This window comes from Rattus norvegicus, chromosome 19 (genome assembly GCF_021556685.1).
Source record: "Rattus norvegicus strain SHRSP/BbbUtx chromosome 19, alternate assembly SHRSP_T2T, whole genome shotgun sequence".
Taxonomy (NCBI): Eukaryota; Metazoa; Chordata; class Mammalia; order Rodentia; family Muridae; genus Rattus; species Rattus norvegicus.
The window spans coordinates 16,079,529-16,091,767 of NC_141552.1; the positions used below are offsets into that span (position 1 = coordinate 16,079,529).

The 12,239-nt window shown below is 41.2% G+C and overlaps 1 protein-coding gene across 5 annotated transcripts in view; it reads left to right on the forward strand.

Moving 5' to 3' along the window:
* The window catches only part of LOC147998875 (disks large homolog 5-like), a 42,623-nt gene that overhangs the window by 15,547 nt on the left and 14,837 nt on the right, over positions 1–12,239 (forward strand). For all 5 annotated transcript variants that reach the window (XM_087595947.1, XM_087595950.1, XM_087595946.1 and 2 more), the window contains exon 2: positions 4,838–4,996. The gene's annotated coding sequence lies outside the window, so the exon portion shown is untranslated. The remainder of the gene's footprint in view (positions 1–4,837; positions 4,997–12,239) is intronic.

Sequence of the window (12,239 nt, forward strand, 5' to 3'; positions counted from 1 at the left end):
TATCCTTTGGACACTAAGAGAAAAAGTAGGGAATTGGTTGTCACAACGATACTGGTGACATCACAGGGATTCCAAGGTCTCTCTCTCTAGGAGACAATAGAATGTCCATTAAGGGACGGCTGATGTCATGGATAACAGACTTTGCCTCCCTGCTAATGTTCTCCCTGTACTGAGCAAAAGCTGATGGACCCTTTTCAGGGGACTTCCCTGTGGCATAGCCACTGAGCACCACATGCTTCCAAAGCCAAATTTGGCTCTAGGCTTGATTGGAAAAACCTAAGTCATTGCTATGTATCTAAGTGAGTGCTTCCTCCCCAATCCCTGCACAGAAATGTTTCATCCTACCTCAAATTCTCCTCAGTCAGCAATATTACCCATTAAAGATTACTGAGAAATCACACCAGTTCCTATAAGTAGCCAAAGAGGTGGCCTGTGTCATCATGTGCAGGTGCATGAAATCACACCCAAAAATAGCCTGTCGGGTAGGTTGCGATGTGGGTGTGTGTTATAGGTACAACCTGAAGCTTTGTGCTTAACATTTGACAGTTGCCACCAGATTCCTTAGGAGAAAGAATTGCATTCATTATGGTCCTGGCAACAATAGGGTTATCTGTTAGGAGAGGAAACTGAAATATTGGATCCACCAGTGAATGCACCCTCAGGCTGAGTGTGGGGCTCTCCTCTTTGCACTTAAGTTACCAAAGCAGGATTGCTTACAGGCCTCTCTAAGCTATAACGTGTTATTTCATCTGAAAAATAAAATAGTCAGCAGATGTTGGGGTGATGCAGCCAAAGGAGTAGGACAAGCCTAGAGACATAACTCAGTGGACAGAGTAAGAAACAAGCATCTTCACTCCTGTTTCATGGATCACCCCACAAAACACAAAAGCATCTATCGTATTAAAAAAAAAACAGTTATTTTATTGAATGCATACACTAATACTGTTTACAGTATTAGTGGCAAAGCTCAGATTTTGGGGGCAGATCCATGACTTGAACTATCTTCCTGACAACATATAAAGCAATAAATAAATAAATAAATAAATAAATAAATAAATAAGAAAAAAACCACAAAAATAAAAAACACAAAAAGCACAAGCCTCTGATGTGAAGTTACAGAAGAGTGATCCAGTGGTCACTTCTGACTAGGCCATTTTAGCTATGACAGTGCATAGTGACCCTTAATTTGATGGGTCCTATATAAAGCTTTGTGAAATATTGTCATTTTAACCAACCTCATCCAGAACATACATAACGACACAGGATATGATTGCCATATCCTTGCTGTGTATCAAGTTATTTTTCTGTGTCCTTGATTGTCAGGCATATTACAGCAACAATCTGAGATGGCTGGTAGACTTGGAAGAAAGTGGATATGAAAGATCCCCGTTTGATATCAGTACAGCCATTTCTTAAGAATGAGAATCTTTTAAGCTGGCCCTCGCTTAGCCCCTAGACGTTAGACAATAGACCAGAAAGTACAGAAAGCACATTCCCACCCACTCTCTATGAAGCTGCCCGACCATAAGAACGGAGGGTATAGAACATATTTACTGCAGGGCAATTACAAGACAGGAAACATCTCTGGGAAGCTGACTGACCACTATAGAAGTGAGATATCCTTGGTACTGAATGCAGCTGTGCTATAGGCCGACATAGCTATACCTTTTCCTGGGTACTCTAGAAGAGAAACACCTGCCAAGACAGATATCCTTGGTCCTTGTCCTGGGAACCCCAGGATAAGAAAACATATATCAAGTCAGATGTCCTTCCTACTGAAATAGCTACATTGATGTGGTTACGGCCTTATCCCAGGACGAGAAACATCTGCCTAGTTATCCTTGGCACCGAAATAGCTGAGCTAATGAAACTGTGTGATCGTAAATGACTGTTTAAGCTGTACATTTCTGTTGTTCGAGGCTCCTCACATCCCTCCTGCGTGAGGACCGTGTCGAGCCCCAGTGCATGGTATCCCAAAGTAAACCTCTTGTTTTTACATCAAGACTGAGTCCTGTGTGTTCATGGGGTGGTGATTGTCCTAAGGACTGGTGTGAGAGTCTCCTCTGTCTGAGGGTCTTTCAGATAAAGCTATAGTTGTGGGTTACACACCTCAATTCTCATTGGCTAATGCTGTCCTCACAGTCCTTGGAGGCCCCTTTGTAAGACTACCTGTTGGAAAGTGGAAGCAGCTTTATTTGAGCTCAAAGTGAACCTGACGAGCAACTTAGAGAACAAGATGGGGTAATTGAGAACCTGTCTAAAACCAGCACAGAAACCCACCCTTCATTCAAAGCATCATCTACCAATTCTTGAATTTTTACCATTCTTTGCCAACCAGTCTTTCATTCAGGAAAGGTAGAAAAAAACTGGAAATGATCTTTGTATTCTAAGGACCTTGATCTGTCTTTCCTTAGGTTCACGTTAAGAACAAATGAAATGGGTATCACCATCTGAACAACTTAGTATCACCTACTCAGCATTTCTAGCCTAATACTGTGCCTATGGCAATCTCAAGCTTCCCTGAGTGTTGCTGTCCCAGCAAGAAGTATGAAGAACTGAGGTCAAACCCCAGTGAACCTTTCAAGGGGTTAGAAGAAAGCCATCAGAGATACTGCACTTCTTTGTCCTTAGATTAAATCAAGATGATACGACATGAATCTATTGGGCTATTCAACCATCCATCTTCCTCACAACCCCACCTATCTGAGTTCATTGCTTGGCAGAATTCATGCCCCACCATCCTAGATATTTCTTGATTCATTGCTGCCAAGGGCCTTGTTTCCTGAGTTTTGTTTTTTATAGAATTGGGTGTAGTCAATCATAGTTGCCCTCTGTAAGAAATGACAAATATCTATAATAACTGACCACACTGTACTTGTGTATACAGGTACAGTAGTGGAAATTTCAGCATAACTGAGTAGTGGAAAACCAGCACTGTGTCCTGGCCTTTCTCTGCCCATATCACAGCTCACAGGCGGCTGGGGCAAACCTTGAGTTCCTCTGTAGAAACAGAGTGAGGTTGAATGGACACTGAGCAGGCAGAGCAACACAGCTGAGGCAACTCAATTCCAGCAACAAACGCATTATTTGTTTCCGATCTTAACAGCTCCTTTTGAGGACTTGTCCCCACACCTAGCTTAAACACAGCAATTTTCATACATGCTAGCCTGCTATTTCATATTGTTGCTGTAATACGCCTCCACATCATAGATTTCAAAAAAATATATACCTAACACTGAAAAGGGTGATGCTTGTCAATATCTAGTGCGTTGGGGGCCCAGGTACGGTCACAAATAACCAGGACACAGGGGATGCAGAGCAAAGGCAGATGCAACTGCATGCAGCTGCAAGTTTATTAACCCTTATATAGGCATGAATATGCATTACCTCACTTTCCCTTTTGGCAAGATATAATAAGAGCGTTATTCCCATGATACCAGGAACGACTGAGGCAAGACTAGGCAAAGAAGTAAGACTAAGCAAAGGCTTCTTCTTAAAATATCTGTATAGCAAACCACCCTTCTTCCTAGTATCACAATATACTTGTCATATGCCAGAGAGCATGAGAGCCGCATCCACAAACATAGGACACAGTACAACATAGTGTGAGGTAAAGTGAGAAAATATTTTCTTCTCAAGGGCAGCATTCCAGCCCCTGCTTGCATCTCTCAGCCGTCTTTCCTTGATCCTGTCTGGGAAGTGTATCTCAGTGACTCCACAATTTCTTTCTTTGTTCTTTTGTTTTAAAAGTAACACTTTCTATAACATACCTAAATGTCCTCAAAGGGGTTTAATCGTGCAAAAAGAAAGCAATATAATATATAATGTATGTAACCTTTAATGAGTGTATCTATTTTCTTAGGGGTATTATTCAAATACCTTCCCAGATCTGGATTTAACTTTGGTAATTGTTATCTGTCTACAAAATCAACAATATCGAAGAAATATTCCAGTTTTCTGGCGTAAAGTCCTCGGGAGTAAGAACTAATGATTTTGGAATTTGCTCGGTGTCTATTGTTATGTCCCTCATTTCATTTCTGATTTTTAATTTATGTATTGTCTCTCTTCTGCATTGTTAGTTAGAGGAAGGGGTTGTCTCTCTTGTGGATCTTCTCAAAAAAAAAAAAAGAGGAAGAAAACACAGCTCTTGCTTTCCTTGACTTTGTATTTTTCTCTTTGTTTCTAAAGGCTTGATTTCAACCCTGAGTTTATTGCCCTTGATCAGATCCTACAGACTCTCTATGGGATGAAGCTTTGCCTCACTTGGTAACAGCAGCATGGAATAAATGAAGCTTCTGCTGATCTCTGTTGTGGTGTTGCACATCACAATCTCACAGAAAACCATGCATAGCCTGGTTTTAGGCTCTATTAAAGCAGCCCACTATTTCAGTGTTCCCTGCAAGATTCCATGGAACAGTAGTAACATAATTCTGCATGCACATCGACAGGTTTCTCCACGGTCTTCTGGGTCATTTGATAAAAGTTTATAGTGAATTCATGGATGAACACACACACACACACACACACACACTTTACTGACATGGTGCATATTCTTTGCACACCAAAAATAAAGTGAGCATTACTGAAAATGCACCAATAGTGCAATCGACGGAGGGAGCTGTGGGGAACCTGGGGCTTAGAGTTACTTAAAAGACCCGATGCAGATTCTCCTTCTATTGGAGGAGAAACTTGGTAGACAATGTGGTTCTTTATTTTCTTTCTCTAGAGCACACAGGACTAGGGTGGCAGCTAGGGCTTTGAGCATGTTTGGCAAGTACTGTAGCACTGAATTAAATCCTAGGGCTGGAACCCTATTAATCGTCTACAACAATTACAGGGCAGGCTGGATGACGACACTCAGCTGACAATGTGGACATCTCAAGACAGTCACTGGACAATGGCTGACACACTTGTCTGAAGACTGGAAATGTTTCTCGATCTTGGAGAGGAAAGAAGGACCCTCCAACTACACTGTCCTCTAAGGAAGTTTATTCAGGTGAGGGATGACAGGGACTGTTTTGTCTCACGTCACACATGTCAGTAGAAAATATCCTAGGTATTGGATGCCGCTGTTAGCATTAACAGAACAAAGCACATAGTGTTGGGAAGGATAATAAATTATGAGTAGGATTAGAAAACCCCAAGCCTCTTCCAGGTTCTAGGAGAGCAAAAAAAAAATACCATGAAATACAGCATTAATGGGATAGTTTGGTTAAATCTAGTTACTAGTTTCTATTGTGATACATATTGTCAGTGCCTGCGCCAACAGTGTGTGAATATCGGGTGTAGGTTTGTGGGGTTGAAAGAAAACACGTACACGGGTCACCCCTTTTTAGCGAGTGCCACCAAGGCTTTACTGAGATCTCTTATGTACCAGAGGCAAAAGCCGTGGAAAATCAACAAGGCAGGTGAAAATCCCCAACCAGGAAAATAGGACAAGTCTGTGTGGTGAAAGTTCCAGCCCAATCAGGGGCATAAATAGCTTCTTAAAAACAAGAAGCAGGAAAGCTCAGTGGGGAGGAAGGGTGCCATGGAAAATCCCACCCCAAATCAGGGGCTAAGAGCAGCTGTCAAAGGTGTAAACAATTTCTTGCTATAGCAGGCTGAAAGGCTCAGCGAGGGGGGAGGGAAACACCAAGGTAGGGCCCAACAGGAGCCTTCTCTGGTGGCTCTAATGTTTCACTTTCCTCTGCCAACTGGCCTCCACACTGTTTCTAGCACCATAATGATTTCAAGTCTTCCTCCTAAGGAATTTTGTGGCAACCGTTGAATGCTAAGCACAAGGCTTCATGAGTGTTCCCCTAACACACACCCATGTTGCAACCTTCCATGCAGGCTATTTCTTGATGTGATTTCAAGCACCTGTACATAATAAGACAGGAGAACATTTTGAGTGCATATTCAAACTGGTATTATTTCTCAGGAATTTTTAATGGCTAATATTGGTGAAGGAGGATAATTTGAGTTAGGATGAGACATTTTTGGGCAGGATTTGGAAGGAAGCATTCATTTAGATGCATAGGAATTACTAAGGTTTTTATAATCAACCCTTGAGGAAAATTTGGCTTTGGAAGCAGGAGATGCTCAGTGGCTCTGCCCCGGGAAAGTCTCCTGGAAAGGACACCTCTGCTTATGCTCAGTACAGGGAGAACATTAGCAGGGAGGCAAAGTCTGCTCCCCATGACATCAGCTGTCCCTTCTTGGACAATCTATTGTCTCCTGGAGAGTTCTTGGCGTCCTCTGCTATGTCACCAATGTTGTAGTGACAACCAGTGCCCTAGTTTGTCTCAGTCCGAGTCTGGCAGATACATCCTAAGACATGTTTTCCAGTCTTAGAAGTGTTTTGGGAGGGGGGATGTCCATTGTGGAGAGACTAGGGTGAAGGAGTCTGACTTTTCGTCTCACAGAAATGATGGACAAAGAAAGTGGTTCTGGGGAATGTGGAGTAAGTTCTGGGCAGTGTCTTTTGAGCTTTCTGTGGAGGCGGGGGGAGGGATGGTGGGGGTCCTGCAAGCTTAAGCTGACCTTTCTAGCAATTGGCCACAACAACTGGAGCATCTGCAAAGGAATTGAATTTCCATGAATATCACAATTCCTGAAAGTCATGGATTTCAGAACATTAATTTTCCCATCCCCAAAGAAAGGATATGGTAAGGCCAATGCTACTATTCTGTGAACTTCTGGCCTTTACTTTTAAAGTTGATTGGTGGCTTGTTTTTTGTTTGTTTATTTATTTATTTAGTTGGTAATATTATTTATTGCCAAAGTCAAACATCTGGGTTACATCCTGGGACCCACATGACAGAAGGAGAGAAATGGCTCCTGAAAGTTGTTTGGTCATGTGCTGCACACACACACACACACACACACACACACACACACACACACTCAAAAAAACACACTCACACACACAGAGACACTCACACTCATACACACACAAACTTTTAAGCAAAAGTAATTTTTCTTAGAGTCTGATATAATTGGTTCTAATACAAAGACAGCCTGAGTGTAGTTACTATATAATTAAATAGTACTCATGCTCTCAGGCAAAGAGTTTAAAGTTTATAGGTACCTAATAAACTCGCATTGGGACATATAAAGAACATTTAAATGTTCAGCAGACAAAGAAAAACTAATTTAATTTGTTAAAAGTGAAAGCTTATACAATTCTCAAGGTTTTTATGCTGGTTTTATTATACATGTAATTATGAAAAGAAAACATACATACTTGATCAATGAAATGAGGAAGATTGATTTAATGAACAGAAAAATGGATGGTACTTCAAAATTTCCATGATTACATATTAACTATTTAATTCCCTCCACAATAGCAAGAAACGGACATTATTATTTATGCGACATTACAGATACATAAACCGAGAAAATATTGTTTGGCCTGATTTTCTGAGCTTCCTTAAAGATATAGTTAATTGACAGAGCTGTGGTTTAAAATTAGGGTCCATATTCTTCTGTTTTAAATGTGTGACACTTTTCTCTTTTTTTCTCCATCTTTATTAAATGGATATTTCTTATTTACATTTCAATTGTTATTATCTTTCTGGGTTTCCAGGCAAACATCCCCCTAGCCCCTCCCTCTCCCCTTCTCTATTGGTGTCCCCTCCCCATCCTCCTCCCATTACCGTCCTCCCCCCCCAACAATCCCTTTCACTGGGGGTTCACTTTTGGCAGGACCAAGGGCTTCCCTTTTATTTCTAGTGGGTGCTGCTCTCCCTGCTCCATGGGAAGTGGATGGGGGGAAGGCCCGGGCCTGAGGTGAGTTGGAACTGGGGTAGAAAGGCATAGGGCCTCCTAGGTGAGAATGCCAAACCACCACTGCTGCTGCAGCCACCATGGAGAAGCCCTTGTTCCTGCTGCAGGGAGGAGAGTCTGGTGGCCACAAGATGGCTGAAGGGGAGCTGAGAGTGGACAGCTTCATCACCCACCTGCTGGAGGTATGAGGATATGGTCCGGGAAAAACTGTGCAGATGACTGAAGCAGAAGTCCGAGGGCTGTGTATCACGTCTCGTGAAATCTTTCTTAGCCAGCCAACAGCTGTGAACACAGGTTTCTTTTGGAGAGCAGGCCTGTGCAGGCCCAGAACCTAGGTGGGACAGTTCAAGCTACCCTTTTTCCATGGCCAATCTCAGATCATATTCAGAAAGTATTTCTTGGGCTAAAGAGATGGCTTAGTGGTTAAGAGCACTGACAGCTCTTCCAGAGGTCCTGACTTCAAATCCCAGCAACCACATGGTGGCTCACAACCATCTGTAATGAGATATGATGCCCTCTTCTGGTGTGTCTGAAGACAGTCACGGTGTACTTGTATATAATAAATAAATAAATAAATAAATAAATAAATAAATAAATAAATCTTTAAAAAAAAGAGTATTTCTTCCAGGTGATGGATTTCCAATTTATGGAATTGAACTAACTTACTGATGGTGGAAGTGACACAGAGAGTTAAAGTACAGAAGGAATAATCCAGAATGTCCACCAAAATTTGCTGTCACACCAGGACTTTCAAAAGCTCAGCTGCTAGAGAAGCAAGGTAGTCTTTGGTTATTCTCAAGCTTAGGTCTTCTAGTCATTATAAGCTGACCATGACACAAAAAGAGTCATCTATATCAAAATAGAGAATAGTAACTAGATTCACACCACACTATCACATTACTACTGTATTTGAGGTTCTCAGTTACTATCTAAGAACCTGGAAGAGGCCTGGGTCTTGCTACACATACTCATAATTTATGTCCCCATTGTCAGCTGAGAGTCTTCATGCAGCCTGGGGTCAAGGAGGTAGGTCATCCCACAAAGCACAAAACACCCATCTCAGATAAACATGTATGGTTTATTGAATCCAAAACATCCATGAATTTCAGGACACAATTAAATGTTGAAACCTAAGGATAATAGATAGAGAAGAGAATTAAGATTTCTAGTTCATAGATCCAGTAAACACCTTCAACAAATCATAGCAGCAAACTTCCATAAGGTAAAGAAAGAAAAGGCCATAAAGGTACAACAAGCCTACAGAACATCAAACTAATTGTACCAGAAAAATTCCTCCATTCACATAATTATTAAAACGCTAAATGCACAGATCAAGAAAGAACATTAAAAGGGGTAAGGTATAAATATCTAGTAACAAATAAATTCAGACGTATCTGAATTACACCAGACTTCTCAACAGAGATTCTAAAAGTCAGAAAATCTTGGGCAGATGTAATGCAGACACAGGCTCCTATATCCAGCATAATCCTCAATCACCATAAAAGGAGGAACCAGGATATTTCATGACAAAACCAAACTTAAACAATTCTTTTCTGTAAGAAAGCACAACAGAGGCTAATAGGAGGAAAACTCCAAGACAATGAACTAAACTATACCCAAGAAAAACCAAGAAATTAATCTTCTCTCAATAATTTAAAAAAAGAGAAGCACACAAACATAATTTCACCTATAACCAGAAAAAGAAGAGAATGCAGCAATCATTGGCTTTAATATCTGAACAGATCTTCTTTCCCTAATCCCCAAGCTCCCAGGGGCCAAACTGCCAGCCAAAGTGTATGCAAGGATGCTCTATGGTTCAAGGTGAGGCCTGTAGCCCCACCAAATGCAGATCCTAGAGGTGTGAGGTGGGGATGGATATGTGTGGGTGGGGGAGCACTGTCACATAGGCAAAGCTGAGCAGAAATGGGATGTAAATTTGATGAGGGGAGTCTGGAAAGCCGAACAACAGTTGAAATGTAAATAAATAAAATAACCAATTAATAAAAAATAGCCAAAAATAAAATAACAAGTAAGAAGGTAAATGAAAATTAAACCAAGCCAAACAAACAAACAAACAAAAATCCCTGTGGTGGATTGGCCTAATGCTGCTTGTATTTTAATGCTAATTTGTAGAACTCAAGACTGGTTAACCCCAAATAACTGACCTTGCTCCCAGTTAACTGTGATTATAAAGAAGCCAACAGCCAACAGCTGCACAGCAGAGAGATGGGGGAGGTGAGCTTTGAGGGCTTTGCTAGAGAGGATCATGAGGAGGGAAGAAGGAGGAAGAAGCTGCCAGAGAATAAAGGAAGAACTTGTGTGATGGAGAGGAGAGAGGAAGAGGAAAGCAGCCATGGTTAAGGGAGAGGAGGGCCTGGTCCTGAGGGCTGTCCAAGGGAACAAAGAGCAGCCAAGGTGCTACACAGCCTGTAAGAGTTAGCGTTATTGTTTGGAAAGTAGATCTGGTACCATGGAGGACAGGCAGCTGCCCAGCTACTGTGCTGACTAATGCACACTAAAAATAAATTTAACAAAATACGTATAACCAGTAAGACAGCTCTGTAGAGGATCCTAAAAGAAATACTTTAGTTTGAAGGGAAGGACAAAATACCAGAGAACACAGGGGATAAATTAATAAAACTAGGAAAGTTAATCAAAGAAGACTGTGAAAACCACAAAAATTAACAAAATGACAAAATTTAATGCATAGGTTTAAATAATAATTACATATCACTAAACTCAATATCTAGGGTGGTGGGGCATGAATTCTGCTATGGTCTGAACTCAGAAAGGTGGGGTTGTGAGAAACAGGTCTGGTTAAACAGTCCACCCACATTGTGTCAATGTAAGTTAATCTAAGGAAAAAGAAGTGGAGCATCTCTCACAGCTTTCTTCTAACCCCTTGAAAGGATCACTGGGGTGTCCTCAGTACTTCATACTTCTTGCTAGGTCAGCAAAACTCAAGGAAGCTTGAGATTGTCATAGCACAGTATTAGGCTAGATATACTGAGTAGATGATACTAAGTTGTTCAGATGGTGATATCCATTTGCATGTGTTCTTAATGTGGACCTAAGGAAAGAGAGATCAAGGTCCTTAGAATAGAAGGAACATTCCCAGTCCTTTTCTACCATTCCAGACTGAAAGGCTGGTAGGGAGAAAGTGGTAAATAATAAAGAATTAATAGATGATGCTTTGAATGAAGGGTTGGTTTTTGTGCTGGTTTTAGACAGGGTCTCAAGTATCCCATGTTGCCCTCTCCCTGGCTGGCCCGGTTCACTTTGAACTCAGATAAACCTGCTTCCACTTTCCAATAGATAGTCTTACAAGAGGGGCCTCCGAGGTCTCTGAGGACAGCATTAGCCATTGACAGTTGAGGTGTGCAACCCACAACTATAGTTTTAGCCACTTTGTTCCATGTCTACCAGCTATTTCAGATTGTTGCTGTTCTATGCCTGACAATCAAGGACACAGAAAAATAACCTGATAGAGAGCAAAGACATCCTTGACTCTTCTGTATGTTCTGGATGAGGTTTGTTAAAATTCCAATATTGCAAAAAGCTTTATATAGGGCCCATCACATTAAGGGTCACTATGCACTGTTCTATCTAAAATGGCCTTATCAGAAATGACCACCAGACAACACTTCTTGCGAAGTTCCTATGAGAAGCTTAAGTTTTTTGTGTTTTTTCTTCTTCTTTCCTTCCTTCCTTCCTTCCTTCCTTTCTTTTTTTCTTTCTTTCTTTCTTTCTTTCTTTCTTTCTTTCTTTCTTTCTTTCTTTCTTTCGCTTTATAGGTTTAGAGGAATGTATTTTGGGCCACGGATCTGCCCCTAGTATATTAGCTATGGATGTGATCAATCAGTGTTAGTGTATGCATTCAATAAAATGTCCATTTTTGACTAAGGTAGATGCTTCTGTGTTTTGTGGGGTGACCCATTGTCAATGTGTAGTGAGTTGGGGGCCCTGGGTATGGTCGCATACCCCCAGGACACAGGGGGTGCACAGCAAAGGCAGAAGCAACTGCACACAGTTGCAAGCTTTATTAATCCTTATATAGCTAGGAATATGCATTACTACAATTTTCATTTTGTCAAGATACCATAAGATCATTATTCCCAGGATACCAGGAACAATGAGGGAAGATTAAACAAAGAAAGATGAATAAACAAAAGCTTCTTCTAAAAATATTCATATAACAAATAACCTCTCTTATTATAATCAAAATATACTCACCATTACCAAGAGAGCGTAAGAACCACTTCCACAGAAACGGGACACAGCAGAACATAATTTAAGGCCAAGTGAGAAAAACATTTTCTTCTCCAGGGCGGCATTCCAGCCCCTACTTGAATCTGTCACCAGGCCTTTCTTGACCCTGCCTGGCAGCTGCATCTCTATGTCTTAACAATTCCTTCTTTTTTCTTTTGTTTTAAAGTAACACTTTACATAACATAGCTAAAGGTCCTTGT